The 12,616-nt window shown below is 58.3% G+C and overlaps 1 pseudogene; it reads left to right on the top strand.

Annotated features, from left to right (window-relative positions):
• The first annotated feature begins 1,045 nt into the window (after nucleotides 1-1,045).
• On the top strand, nucleotides 1,046-10,393 carry LOC143389407 (DNA replication licensing factor MCM2-like; annotated as a pseudogene).
• The last annotated feature ends 2,223 nt before the right edge of the window (nucleotides 10,394-12,616 follow it).

The following is a 12,616-nucleotide window of genomic DNA, read 5'->3' as shown; positions in this document are numbered from 1 at the left end:
GGGTCCAAGTGGCCCAGCTTGTGCTGGCCAAGTCCTGCTTCCCTGCTGGCAAGGGTACAGGGCAGGCAGGGTCACAGCCAGGCCAAGGGCCACAACTAGCTTGAATGGGCCACACATTCTTCTGGGGATGGAATGGATTGCTCTGGACCCCTTGAGACCTGTCCTTGGGCTCCTGGCCAGCTGACCCCCATCTTGATGGGGCAGAAACAACTTCCTGTGGGAGTAAGAAAGGGGCAGTTGCACTAGGAATGGGGGGGTTGGACTTATTTGGTACATCAGGTGACTTTACTGGGGACCCATTGGCAGGTGATGGGTGTAAAGCCCTGACCATGCATGCAGCTAGAAGGGCAGCGGAAAGTAAGGTCCCCTGCCCTCTTCTCCAGAGTCTGAGCCAGGCTATGGGGGAAGGGCAGAGTGGGAGTGGTGGTCTCTGGAAGGCCTTGCTCAGAGGGCCCTAACTTGGAGATTTGTTTTATTCCAGACAAACCTGGGACCCACTTCACACCAGCACCTCCCATGCCTCCTGACGGTGAGTGGGCAGCCTGGGTGGAAGGCAGAGCTTGGGGTAGCAAGTGGGCAGGGAACTCCTAGCGTGGGTTCATTCTAGGGTGTGTATTCCAGGGGTGCCAGGTGTCTGGAGACGGGAGGCTGGGCAAGGCAGCCTGGGTTCCTCCTGGGGCATCCACTGAGTGTAAGCCGGGGGTCTCAGCTCCTGGCAGTGCTCAGGCAGGACTCTGGTTTCCCTGGGCCTCAAGATTGGGAGGAACCATAAGAAGTGAGATGCTGGCAGGTGGTGTGGGCAGGGTGGGGGTGGGCAGTGGAGTGGGCTGGTTGTGGGGGGATTCCTCTCCTTTGTCCTTCCTTCTCCATTTTCAGGAAGGGCTGGGCCAGGCAGGGGTTGAGAAAGTCAGAAGTGCAGAGGGGAAACTGGGCTGGGGGGTGGGGAAGAAAATGGAGGGTAATGGGAGTGATCCGCCGTGTTCGGGGGGGGGGTTGTGACAGTTGTTTCCCAACTGTCACTTGAGATATTTGCTCAGTTGAGAGCATGCAGGCAGCGTGGCACCACAAGTGCAAAGGTCCTGAGGTTGCAACTCGTCTCCTCAGACGTCCGCTGGGTGTTGGATGGTGGCACCTTCTTTTTGCAGGAATCATCCGAGTCTCTTTCCCTGGCATCCAGTCCTGCCCGGCGACGGAGAGCCAATGACCCCCTGACCTCCAGCCCTGGGCGGAGGTCCCGGAGGACCGATGCGCTGACCTCTAGCCCTGGCCGGGACCTTCCTCCCTTTGAGGATGAGTCTGAGGGGCTGCTGGGCACCGAGGGGCCCATGGAGGAAGAGGAGGATGGGGAGGAGCTTATTGGAGACGGCATGGAGAGGTACCTTCGTTGCGGGCTCTGGGCTTGGTGGCAGGGAGCCCGTTTGTCCTGGTGACCTCACTGAGGGTGCTGGAAAGTTCTGGGTCGGGTGCCTTCTCGCCTTTCAGAACAGCTGGGTCCAGGGTCTGGGGGTGGGGGACAAGTTCATGAGTCACAGTGCCCCTCCCAGACAGGGTCTGGCTGAGTTTGCTCAGGGCCTTGCTAAATGGCTGAGGCTGGCCTCCAACTTGCGATCCTCCTGCCTCAGCCTCCCGAGCCGCTGGGGTGACAGGCATACGGTTTTCCGACCTGGAGGTGGCGGGCTGGGGTTCCTGAGCCTCCTGGGGGCAGCTCCAGGCTTTGGGTGCGGTTTGGGGTCCGGGGGTGGTCACTGACTGGTTCCATTTGGGAGCTCTCTCAGGGATTACCGGGCCATCCCAGAGCTGGACGCCTATGAGACCGAGGGACTGGCCCTGGATGACGAGGACGTGGAGGAGCTGACCGCCAGCCAGAGGGAGGCCGCTGAGCGGGTCATGTGGCAGCGAGACCGGGAGGCCGGCCGGGGCCTGGGGCACATGCGCAGGGGGCTGCTGTACGGTAGGTCGGGTTGTGCACTGTGAGAGGGGCGGGGCAGGGCCACCACGCAGGGGAGTGGCCTCATACACAGTTGTCCCCGGCCTTGGCAGACAGCGACGAGGAGGACGATGAGCGCCCTGCACGCAAGAGGCGCCAGGTGGAGCGCGCCACCGAGGAGGGCGAGGAGGATGAGGAGATGATCGAGAGCATCGAGAATCTGGAGGATCTCAAGGGCCACTCGGTGCGTGAGTGGGTGAGCATGGCCGGGCCGTGGCTGGAGATCTACCACCGCTTCAAGAACTTCCTCCGCACGCACGTGGACGGCCACGGGCACAACGTGTTCAAGGAGTGCATCAGCGACATGTGCAAAGGTACTGGGGCAGATCGGCTACAGATCCGGGGTTTTCTTTTGGGTGCCAGGGATTGAACCCAGGGTCCCTCCAGCCCTGAGCCCCCGTCCCCAGACCTTTTTATATTTTATCGAGAGACAGGGTCTCACTGAACTGCTTGGGGTCTTAAGTGGCTGAGGCTGGCCTCCACTTTGTGATCCTCCTGCTTCAGCCTCCCGAGCTACTAGTTTCCTTTCCAGCCTTGGTCCCTGTGGGTCTCGCCCCTCTGGGGAGCTGGGAATGGGGTAGGTGTCACTTATCCAGGTCCCACAGCCACCTCCGCGGGGGGGGGGCCTTCCTGGGCTGTGAGCCGAGCGTCCCCCTTGTCACCTGCAGAGAACAAGGAGAGCCTGGTGGTCAACTACGAGGACCTGGCGGCCCGCGAGCACGTCCTGGCCTACTTCCTGCCTGAGGCGCCCGCCGAGTTGCTGCAGATCTTCGACGAGGCGGCCCTGGAGGTGGTGCTAGCCATGTACCCCAAGTACGACCGCATCGCCAGCCACATCCACGTCCGCATTTCCCACCTGCCCCTGGTGGAGGAGCTGTGCTCCCTGAGGTGACTTTGGGAGGGGACCCTGGGGTCCAGGGCGGTGTCATGACCGCAGGGCGTTCAGGTGGGGTGGCGTGCCAGGTGCCCCACGACTCTGGCCTCCCCATCCTGGCCTCCGACGCGCCTCGGCCTCCCCTCCCAGCCTCCAATGCACCTCAGCCTCCCCTCCTGGCCTCTGATGCGCCTCGGCCTCCCCTGCAGGCAGCTGCGCCTAAACCAGCTCATCCGCACCAGTGGCGTGGTGACCAGCTGCACGGGTGTCCTGCCCCAGCTGAGCATGGTCAAGTACAATTGCAACAAGTGCAGCTTTGTCCTGGGTCCCTTCTGCCAGTCCCAGAACCAGGAGGTGAAGCCGGGCTCCTGTCCCGAGTGCCAGTCCGCCGGGCCCTTCGAGGTCAACATGGAACAGGTGAGAGGCCCCGGGCCTGTTGTGGGCTGTGGGCAGGGTGCAGCCTCAGGGTGACCACACCGTGTTTATTTTATTTAGAGACAGCGTCTCACTAAGTTGCTTAGGGCCTTGCTAAGTGGCTGAGGCTGGCCTCCACCTTGCGATCCTCCTGCCTCAGCCTCCGAGCTGCTAGGATTTCTGTTTCTTATGGAGGGTGCCCGGCTCCCCTTCCCTGCCTGTCCACTGTCGGGCTTGGCTATTCCTTTCTCGCGGTTCTGCAGTTCCAATAAGTTGTCCAAACTGGACTCACCTGGCCAGGAAGTGCCTGGAAGGTTCTAGAACTTCTGCCTGTGACCGCCCACAGCCAAAGACCTGCTGTGGGAAGGCCCAAGCCGGTCTTGCCCAGGGACCTCCCCAGGTCCGCCAGCCTTCCCTGGGGTCCTTACGGGTCCCGCCCTTCCCCTGAAGTGTCTTGCTCATGGGCAGGTTCAGACCCCGCTTCCTGGGAACCCAGAATGTACGTCTTCTGGAAGCCCCGTGAAGCAGGTGGCACCACTTTCCTGAGGGAGAAACGGGTGTTCAGAGAAGTGACTGGCTGAGGGGACCACCCAGCCAAGTGGCCTGGAGGATCCAAGCTCAAGCAAATATGCTGATCCAAGTTTTACGCTTTCAACTATCTTAATTCGTTACCAGCTGTTACTGTAACAAAACACTAGAGATAACTGGGTTATAATGCAGAAAGGTTAATTTTGGCTGAAAGTCGAGAACTTTCTGTGCACAGCTGGCTGGTCCTGTCACTTTGGGGCTTTATTGACACTTGCTATCCTGGCATGGCTCCAGGGGCTCCGTATCCATTCCTTGATTTGATCCCTGTCTTGAGTTTTTGGTTTCAATATGATCATCTCTATTCTGTGAAGGCACAGAGAGAGGGATTCACTTGCCTAAGATCACACAGCTTAGGTCCCAGCACCAGAACGTGAACCCAAGTAGCCAATAGAGGGTGTTCTCAGGGGACGGTGGCCCTGCAGGTCCATGCTGCAGCCTACTGGGCCCCAGTGGGATGCTTTAGGGACAGGAATGTCTTGTCTGTGGGGAGAATGAGCCCCAGGACTTCCTCTGTGTCCCTCGCAGACCATCTATCAGAACTACCAGCGCATCCGCATCCAGGAGAGTCCGGGCAAAGTGGCCGCGGGCCGGCTGCCCCGCTCCAAGGACGCCATCCTCCTCGCCGATCTGGTGGACAGCTGCAAGCCAGGGGACGAGATTGTAAGTGGCCAGGCATGCTCTGGGGAAGGGGCCGAGGTCCAGAGGGAACTGGTGTGAGCCACCACGCCTGTTGGGGGGCGGTCAGCAGTCATTGGTAGGAGGGACACTTGGCCTGAGATGAGGTCCTAAGTCCTTGGGGCAAAGAGCTTTTCCTGTTTGCGATGGATTGTGTATCTGTCAGCTTTCGTTGCTGTAACAAAACAACCGAGATAATCAATGTATAAGGAAAAAAAAAGGTTCACGTTGGTTTCTGAGGTTTCAGCCTCGGGGTTGCTTGGCCCTGTCCCCCCTGACCACTTGGCCTCTGGCTGTCCCCAGGAGCTGACCGGCATCTACCACAACAACTACGACGGGTCCCTCAACACCGCCCACGGCTTCCCCGTCTTTGCCACTGTCATCCTGGCCAACCACGTGGCCAAGAAGGACAACAAGGTGGCCATCGGGGAGCTGACGGACGAGGACGTGAAGATGATCACCAGCCTCTCCAAGGACCAGCAGATCGGGGAGAAGGCAGGTGGCAGCGGGGACCCCGGGCTTCTTGGGCACCCCTCAGGCTCAGTGGCCAAACTGGAGCAACTTTGAAATTGAGTACTGGCAGTGGGATCAGCAGTAGGACTTCCCTGTGCCCTGGGTCAGGGTTCCTGGGGTCAGAGGTCAGGGTCACCTTCTGTGACACCCGGGTCAGTAGGCATCTCTGGTCACACTCCTTCCTGTCCCCCCCGTGGCTCCGGGTTCTCAGCCTCACTTCTCGTTCGGCCTCTTGAATTCTGTGTGTGTGTGGCAGGATGTGGGGGGTGGGGGTCCCAGAGATGGACCCCAGAGGCCCTCAACCCCTGAGCCCTGTCCCCAGCCCTTTTCATATCTTAGAGACAGGGTCTCGCAGAGTTGCTCAGCGCTGGGTTGAGGCTGGCCTCCCAACTTGTGGTCCTCCTGCTTCGGCCTCCCAGGTCACTGGGGTCTCAGGAGTGCCCGGCAGTGTCCCTCCTTTGTAGACCAGAAGGAAACCAGGGTCTTGTTAGGATTAAATGATCCCCGGGAAATGCAGGCCCCAGATGGGACTGGGCCCCAGGACCTGTTACCTCTAGGAGGACCTTGGTCAGCGGCGTAGGGCAAACGTCCGGCTGCACTGGTCGCTTGGTTGAAGAGAAGCTGAGCCTGGGGCGTCCGTCCTACATGGGAAGCCAAGAGCTGGCCGGTGACTCTGTCCTGCAGAGACATTACCTCATCCCGGGAGGCCAGAGGGGCTGGGCGGGACGGTGTCGGGGACCGGCCATCTCTGCGGCCCAGTGACACCCGGGCAGTCCCCAGGCAGAGGAAGGATGGAAGGAGAATCGCCGGCTGCCCACGGGCCTCATTTCCCCCCAAAACAGCCCCCAGACTCCCGGGCTGCGGGTCTCCTCTGTGCCCATGAACAAGCTGAGACACAGGAGTGGAATATGTCACTCTTGGTGACAGTGTGAAGGAGACGGCAGTGTCCCCAGGTGCTGCTAAGCAGAGCCTGGCAGGGCAGGGGGCTGTGGAGGTTGAGAACATGATCCATGTACATATAGCTGGGCACGGCGGCCCACGCCTGTCACCCCAGGGGCTCGGGAGGCCGAGGCAGGAGGATCGCAAGGTGGAGGCCAGCCTCAGCCACTGAGCGAGACCTTGAGCGACTCAGCGAGACCCTGACTCTAAATAAAATAGAAAAAGGGGCTGGGGACGGGGCTCAGGGGTTAAGCACCCCTGGGTCCAACCTCTGGTTACCCCCACCCCCCAAAAAGGGGTAGTGACTCTTTTCCTTCTGAGGGGTCAGTGCTGGGCTCCTGTTCACCTGCGTGTCCCCTGCTCTCCTCAGATCTTTGCCAGTATCGCCCCCTCCATCTACGGGTACGAGGATATCAAGAGAGGCCTGGCCCTGGCGCTGTTTGGTGGGGAGCCCAAGAACCCAGGTGAGCACCCCGGGGGTCCCACGTGCCTCTCCTGGTGGCTCTCTCTAGTGGCTCGTTTTAATTCTTTTTTTTTCCCATAAAAGAACTAAAATCAGCCAGGTGCAGTGTGATCCCAGGGGCTGGGGAGGCTGAGGCAGGAGGATCGCAAGGTGGAGGCCAGCCTCAGCCACTGAGCGAGGCCCTGACCCTGTCTCTCAATAAAATGCAAAATAGGGCTGGGGACGGGGCTCAGGGGTGGAGCACTTGCCTGGCTCAGGGTTCAGTCCCCAGGCCACCCAAAGAATGTATCAGGAAAGATCTAATGCATAGGTTTGGGGAGGGTTGGGGGACGATGCAGCCGCATCCTGGGGTCCTTACCCACCTGTCCACCCCCGTCTCTGTCTCTAGGCGGGAAACACAAAGTGCGGGGTGACATCAACGTGCTCCTGTGTGGGGACCCCGGGACGGCAAAGTCTCAGTTCCTCAAATACATCGAGAAGGTGTCGAGCCGCGCCATCTTCACCACGGGGCAGGGGGCCTCGGCTGTGGGCCTCACGGCCTATGTCCAGCGGCATCCGGTCAGCAGAGAGTGGACCCTAGAGGCTGGGGCCCTGGTTCTGGCAGATCGAGGAGTGTGTCTCATCGATGAGTTTGACAAGGTGGGTTCCAGGACACGGGGACGGCAGGATCCAGGAATTGGAATTTTTTATTTCATTTATTTATTAATTTATTTCCTGGTACCAGGGATTGAACCCAGGGTCCCTCGACCCCTGAGCCCCGTCCCCAGCCCTTTTTCTATTTTATTTAGAGACAGGGTCTCCGCTGAGTTGCTCAGGGCCTCCTTCAGTGGCTGAGGCTGGCCTCCAACTCGCGATCCTCCTGCCTCAGCCTCCCCGGCCTCTGTGTCTCTCACAGATGAATGACCAGGACAGGACCAGCATCCACGAGGCTATGGAGCAGCAGAGCATCTCCATCTCCAAGGCCGGGATTGTCACCTCCCTGCAGGCCCGCTGTACCGTCATCGCCGCCGCCAACCCCATTGGTAGGCTCAGAGACATGGTTTTGCTGAGTGGCTGAGGCTGGCCTCCAACTTGAGATCCTCCTGCCTCAGCCTCCAAGCCTCTTTGGTGATGATGGGCATGTGCCACCGCACCCGGCCCTTCCTGGGGAACGGCTTTCTGCCACACCGTGGGCTCTTTGGGACTCTGCTCCAGGAATCCCTTTACTGTCTCCTGGTCCAGAGCAGATGGCAGGCACCAGGCAGCCATTCTGGGACTGGGAGCAGCTTCTCCAGGTGGGGAGCGGGGTGGGCTCCTGCATGCCAACCGGGGCTCCTCGGGGTTTCAGGTGGCCGCTACAACCCTTCGCTGACCTTCTCGGAGAACATGGACCTCACAGAGCCCATCATTTCCCGCTTCGACGTCCTGTGTGTGGTGAGGGACACCATGGACCCTGTGCAGGTACGGCCTCGCCTGCCCAGGGTCAGGACCACCGCACCACACGGGCACGGCCTGAGGCCCAGCCTTGTCCCCTTGTCCCCAAGTTGTCCTAAAGTCTCCTTCCTTCGCATCTGCTCCCCCCTCCCCAGTGCCCTTCACGGTCTTCTGCCTGTTCCTGTGTCCCCTGCTCCTCTCTGCTCCTGTCCCCCTCGACCAGGGGCTGCTGTCCCTGGGGTTGGTCATCTGGCTTTCCACGCTGGTCCCTCCCTGACCATCTGCCTCCCTAGCCACCTCAATACCAGGGGCCCTTGACCATGGAGCCTTGTCCCCAGCCCTTTTTCTATTTTATTGAGAGACAGGGTCTCGCTGAGTTGCTCAGGGCCTCACTAAGTGGCTGAGGCTGGCCTCCACCTTGCGATCCTCCTGCCTCAGCCTCCCAAATTGCTAGATGACAGGCTGGTGCCGTGTCGTCTTTTGTTCTGAAACGGGGACTTGCTGTGCTGGCCAGGCTGACCCCACACTCCTGGGCCATAGCACTTTTGTGCAGCTGGCCCTATAGGGGTGTGGCACTGTGTCCCACTTGGAGTGTGTTGATAGCTTCTCTCTCACCAGGCAGTGAGCTCTGGGAAGACTTTGTCAGGTTTAGCATCGTGTTCTGGGCTCTGAAAACGGCCTGGAGACAATATAAGAGCAGATGGCCCACGCCGTCACATCCCAGTGGCTCAGGAGGCTGAGGCAGGAGGATCGCAAAGTGGAGGCCAGCGTCAGTCACTGAGCAAAACCCTGAGCAACTTGGCGAGACCCTGTCTCTAAATAAAATACAGAAGGAGCTGGGGACGGGACTCAGGGGGTAGGCGCCCCTGGGTTCCATCCCTGGGACCAATAAATTAAACACGGTGGGCAGGATGTGTGTGACCCACCAGGCTCAGGGCCTGTCCCCGCTGCCGTAGGACGAGATGCTGGCCCGCTTCGTGGTGGGCAGCCACGTGCGTCATCACCCCAGCAACAAGGAGGACGGGGGCCTGGTCAATGGCAGCGCTCCGGAGCCCGCCATGCCCAACACGTACTGCGTGGAGCCGCTGCCCCAAGAAGTACTCAAGAAATACATCATCTACGCCAAGGAGAAGGTGCACCCCAAGCTCAACCAGATGGACCAGGACAAGGTGGCCAAGATATACAGCAACCTGAGGAAGGAGTCCATGGTGAGCACTTGGGCCGCCGCTGTGTGCACGCCGGCTCCGGAGGCTGAGGCAGGAGGATCGCAAGGTGGAGGCCGGCCTCAGTCCCTCAGCAAGAGCCTGTCTCTAAATAAAAAAATAAAAGGGGCTGGGGACGGGGCTCAGGGGTGGCAGCATCCTGGGGTCCGTCCCCCCGGGTGCCCAACGTTAGCACCAAGTGGGAGGCACAGCGGCCCCTGGAGTGGACCGGTTTGCTGTTGGAAGAGGCCCTGAGCTCACTGGGCAGCTCCTTCGGCCCTCGCTGAGCCTGCCCTGTCTTCCCCCCCGTGCAGGCCACGGGCAGAATCCCCACCACCGTGCGGCACATTGAGTCCATGATCCGCATGGCCGAGGCCCACGCGCGCATCCACCTGCGGAACTACGTGATCTAGGACGACGTCAACATGGCCATCCGCGTGATGCTGGAGAGCTTCATCGACACGCAGAAGTTCAGCGTGATGTGCAGCATGAGGAAGGTGGGCGCCGTCCCACCCGGGGGACCTCCGTGCAGCGTGGCCGGGAGGGCCAGCTCTGGGAAGCAGGCCTGGGGGCTCTGGTCTGCCTCCCACATGCTTAGGAGGCTGAGGCAGGAGGATCTCAAGGTGGAGGCCAGCCTCTAAAATTTAGCGAGACCCTAAGAAACTGAGCAAGACTGTCTCAAAAGAGCAGAGCCGGGGACTGGCGGGGGTGGGTGTCCCACCTGGGTGTGGCCCTGCCCCTCACCTGGCTGTTGGGAGCCGAGGTGGGGCGGACCCAAAATGGTCCCCGCTGGGTGGTGTCTGACCTGTCCTTCCTCCTGCAGACCTTTGCCCACTATCTTTCCTTCCGGCACGACAACAACGAGCTGCTGCTCTTCATATTGAAGCAGTTGGTGGCCGAGCAGGTGACCTATCAGCGTAACCGCTTTGGAGCCCAGCAGGACACCATCAAAGTGCCCGAGAAGGACTTGGTGGACAAGGTACGGGCTCCCGTGGGAGGTCGGGGCCGGGGCTTGGCTCCCTGGGGAGCCGTCCGTCATCCTCAGGGGCTTGGCGGATGGGCCTCGAGCAACAGCCGGAAGTTGGTTGAGTCTGGCCTCCAACTCACAATCCTCCTGCCTCAGCCTCCCGGGCTGCGAGGATTCTGGACATCGCCTCCTCCGGGGCCCGTTAAGTCCACTGACTCGCACACTTGTCCTTTGTCCCCCCTGTTAGGCTCGGCAGATCAACATCCACAACCTCTCTGCCTTCTACGACAGTGACCTTTTCAGGATGAACAAGTTCAGCCTCGACGTGAAGTGGAAATTGATCTTGCAGCAGTTCTGAGGCCCGCCCCCTGGGGCCCACCCGGAGAGGGACTCCCTGATGACACACCGTATTCAGGGGAAATCAGACCAAGCGCTCAGTCACTTTGTGCACGTGAAACCCAAACTCCTGGGAGACTCAGGGGGTTAGGGTTGGGGTTGGCGGCGGGATGTCTAGCGTCCCCGGTGGTATTTATTTTTCTGGCCTCGCTTTTTTGCTTCAGGAACACTTTTTAGGGGGTGGGGGGTACCAGGGATGGGACTCGGGGAGCCCTCGACCACTCAGTGGCATCCCCAGCCCGATTGGGTATTTTATTTAGAGGTGGTCACAGTCGCTTAGTGCCTTTTGCTGAGGCTGGCCTCCACCTTGAGATCCTCCTGCCTCAGCCTCCCGAGTCGCTGAGATACTGGGCATGCGCCACAGCGCCCATTAGACTTTTTAAGTGGGCGCCTTTGACTGCTTAGGTTCCTACCCGTGGTACCTCCTGTCTGCAGATTTTTTCCTGGAATTCTGTCCTGTTGTAGAAGGACTCACGGCTCCTACTTGAGTGCTTATGATTCCTGTGATAGTGTGGCTTCTGTCCCCAAGCGGGACATGAGGAATCTGCCACAGGGCACATGGATTGTTCACCACTTTTACTCCTATATTAATTAATAGGATTCTTGTCCTGGGTTATGTTCCCGCAATGCTTTGAACATAATTTTTTCTATCTGTAGTTCAGATTTTTAATAAAGTTGAATAAAATCGAAATCTTGGTATCTATTGGCCTCTGTTCTTTTATTTTTTCCTACTTTTTTTGTTCCCAGGGATGGAACTCGGGAAGCTTCATCCCTGAGCCCTGTCCCTAGCCCTTTTTATATTTTATTTAGAGACAGGGTCTCTCTGCTGAGTTGCTGAGTCTGTCCTCTACCTTGCGATCCTCCTGTCTCAGCCTCCCAAGCCACTGGGATGACAGGGCGCGCGCCTGGCCGTATTTCATGGTTCCTTGTGAGCAATGTTCTTTTCATGAATTTCTCAACACAACTGAATTTAAATTATGATGTGCTCTTTAGCCCTGGAGTCGTTTAGAAACATGCATTTCGGATCATGATTTCCTCTTCCATCAATTCAATCTCTTTTGCTTTTTATTTTTCAAGCAATCACCATTTCAGATCCACAGGCTAATCTGGCTATACTGTTTTTGTTTTGTTTTGTTTTGTTTTGTTTGGGGGGGGTGTTCCTGTCATTCCCAGGAACTGGACAGCAGGGTAGAGATTCCTCAGAAAACTGGGAATGGGACCCAGCCTCCCCACTCCTCAGTTTATACCCAAAGGACTTGAAATCCGCACACGACAGGGACACAGCCACATCAGTGTTTATAGCAGCTCAGTTCACAATAGTCAAGCTGTGGAGCCAACCTAGGTGCCCTTCAACAGGTGGATGGGTAAAGAAACTGGGGTCCATATACACAGTGGAATATTACTCAGCCATCAAAAAGAATGAAATGACGGCATTTGCTGGTCAATGGATGGAGCTGGGGATGATCACGCTGAGTGAAATAAGCCAGTCCCCAAAAAACAAAGGCTGAGTGTCCCCTCTGATATGGGGACACTGACAATAGGGGGGCAGAGAATAGCAATTCACTGGATGAGGCACATGGGAGGGGAGGGGACTGGGAGAGACAGGGGAATGAATGGACGTCCCTTTCCCATGTTCACATAGGAACCCACGACCAGGGACACCCCACAGCAGGTCCAGCCATAGGAGTGGAAGATGACCTTTTTTTTTTTCTTTTTTTTGGTACCAGGGATTGAACCCAGGGGTGCTTAACCACCGAGCCCCGTCCCCAGCCCTTCTCCTTTTGTATTTTGAGACAGGGTCTTGCGAAGTTTTTTAGGGCTCTGCTAAGTTGCTGAGGCTGGCCTCCACCTTGTGATCCTCCTGCCTCAGCCTCCTGAGCCACTGGGATGACAGGCGTGCACCATCATGCCCCAGTGGAAACATGAATTGCTTCTGGGTCCCGTCCAAACTTGTCATGCTGACATTGGAGATCCTGTACTATCTGATCTTCGCCTACATGCCTAGGATCCACCAAATCATCTGGGCCACGGAGTTTGAAGTCGACCCCAGGGTAAAAGAAGCCGTAGAGTTCTATGAATTAAATTATAAGAATGTCTTTTTTACTGCGTAAATTCTCATTTTACGGTCTCTGTTTTCATCTTGCCATCCATTGCCACTTTTTCCTACCTAAACTGTGGAACCAAC

The sequence above is a fragment of the Callospermophilus lateralis genome, unplaced genomic scaffold (assembly GCF_048772815.1).
Source record: "Callospermophilus lateralis isolate mCalLat2 unplaced genomic scaffold, mCalLat2.hap1 Scaffold_73, whole genome shotgun sequence".
NCBI classification, from domain to species: domain Eukaryota; kingdom Metazoa; phylum Chordata; class Mammalia; order Rodentia; family Sciuridae; genus Callospermophilus; species Callospermophilus lateralis.
The sequence above is the reverse complement of the archived record's forward strand: the minus strand, read 5'-3'. Positions and strand labels throughout refer to the sequence as shown.